Source organism: Galeopterus variegatus, unplaced genomic scaffold, assembly GCF_000696425.1.
Source record: "Galeopterus variegatus unplaced genomic scaffold, G_variegatus-3.0.2 Scaffold4181, whole genome shotgun sequence".
In the NCBI taxonomy this organism is placed as follows: Eukaryota; Metazoa; Chordata; class Mammalia; order Dermoptera; family Cynocephalidae; genus Galeopterus; species Galeopterus variegatus.
The window spans coordinates 94,715-97,143 of record NW_007730292.1 but is presented as its reverse complement, the minus strand read 5'-3'; positions in this window follow the sequence as shown (position 1 = coordinate 97,143).

Genomic DNA, 2,429 nt, shown 5'->3' with positions numbered 1-2,429 from the left:
GCAACTCACCTGGACAGTACTACCTCAGGAGTTTCAGGATAGCCCCCACTTTTCTGGCCAGGTCTTAGCTCAAGACATATCTGGACTTCCCCCAACCTCTAGCACTTTAATATAATATGTGGATGACCTCCTCCTTTGTAGCCCCTCCTATGAGGATTCACAGGTCCTCACTTTTGCTCTTCTTAATTTCTTGGCCTCCAGGGGATATCAAGTGTCCCCCAGCAAGGCCCAAATTTCTTCTCCTTCAGTTCAAGAGTCTAATTTCTGAACTCCCTACTCCTACCACAAAGAGTGAAATCCTTTCTTTCTTGGGGCTTGCAGGATATCTCCGTGTGTGGATTCCTAACTTTGGTGTGCTAGCAAAGCCACTTTATGGGGCAGCCAAAGGGGATCCTGCCATTCCCTTAAATCCCACAAAGCCCATTCATTTTTCCTTCCAGTGATTAAAAGCCACTCTCCTCGCAGCCCCAGCTTGATCTCCCTCAAACCTGTCTCTTCCTTTTATCCTGTATGTCACTGAAACCCAAGGACTGGTGGTCAGGATTTTGGGACAAAAGGCAGGACATATTTTCTCCCCAGTTACAAACCTCTCTAAATAACTAGACACCACAGCTCGAGAATGGGCCCCTGTTTACAGGCCTTAGCAGCAGCCACCCTTTTAGCACAAGAAAGCTCTAAACTAACTTTTGGACAACAGACAGTCAAGACCTCCTCAGCCATAAGGCCAAGTCAATTCTCTCCCTTTCCCGCCTACAACTTATTCACTTTACTTTCATTGAAAACTCCCAGTTCTCCTTTAAACTTTGCCCTCCCTTAAAATCTAGCCACTCTTAACCCAAAATACTCACGACCCTTAAAACATAATTACACGGAGGCTTTAGAACTCTTTCTCAATCCCTTTCCACACATCTCCCCACATCCCATTACGTGGTTCATAGATGGGAGTTCCACCTCCATGCCTGCCCCCTGGGTGAGTTATGTCATATTAAATCTAACACAAGCTATTGAGGCTGCACAACTTCCAAAGGAAATTGGGGTTATACACTGCAGAGGACACCAAACCTCCAATGACCTCATAGCCCAGGGAAACAAACTGGCAGATCTAACCACAAAACAGGCTGCTCAATCACCAGGCCCCCACTCTTTCTCTTCTGCTCAGGTCCTTCTCATGGCCCCTATGCCCTTATCCCAATAACAGTTGGGGGCACAGAGAAAGGACAACTGGTGTACCCTCTCTGGTCACTATGTCCTCCCTACTACACAAGCTGAGCAAATCCTTTTAGATTTCCATAATTTAGTTCATATAGGCTATGAACTCCAACTACACCTTCTTCAGCCCTTATATTACTCTCCCCACAAAAGGACACACTATCTTCTAACCCTAGTAGATACTTTTTCAGGTTGGATTGAGGCTTTTCCCTGCACTTCAGAGGATGCTACTGCAGTAACATATGCTCTCACCTCAGAAATCATCCCTCGTTTTGGCCTCCCCACCAGTCACTCACTCGCCTACAGGCTGCCCCCTGCAAGCCTACAGGCCACACCCTGCAAGCCTACAGGCTGCCCCCTGCAAGCCTACAGGCCTTAGCCCCTTTGAGCTTATGTGTAGCAGACCCTTCACTCTCACACCTCTCCCTTCCAGCTCATTGCCTTTATGCCACTATCTCCCTACTCTTTTGCTCATTAGGAATCTTCTTCAGGAACAGGCTAACTTACTATTACCTCATCCTTTCCCCATCACCCCCTCAGACTTTAAACTGAGCCAGGGACAGCAAGTGTATATTAAAACCCGAATCCCAAAGCCCCTCTCACCATGCTGGGAAGGGCCTTATACAGTACTTCTCACCACCCCCACAATAGTAAAAGTACTAGGAAAGGCCCCTTGTTATCACTTATCGTTGGTAAAACTAGCACCCGAGACTTTACCCAAAAATCTGTTAACACCAATCCAGAGGGTCCCTCTATTCAACCACCAACCCGACATCTCCTCATACTTCATCCATTTTAGGATCCACAAAACTAAAAATCTCCAGGACCTCCACTCTTCCCCCAATCCCAGAAAAAGGATGATCTTTCCCCCAGTGACTGTCCTCTCACTCTTGCAGGCCCGCTCCACGTCCTTCGCACAAGAGCTGCTATTATACTATCTGTTCTAGTACTTGCTATAGGATTGGCAGCAACTGCCCCAAAAGATTGTAACATTATAGGAAGATTTCTCCTGGCACTCCTTTATCTCCTATCAGTAGGATGCTTCTTAGCGATTTCATTGTGGCAATGTCCCCTTCAAATTCTTTTGGCTCCCTAATGCTTCGCATCCTTCCTGTGTTTTTCCTCCTATCTCAATGCTCCCCCTTACCTGGAACATGGGGGTTCCAGGTCCGCAGGGAGGATGCAGGCCCCAGCAAATTGACTTATCCCTGAGGGACCAA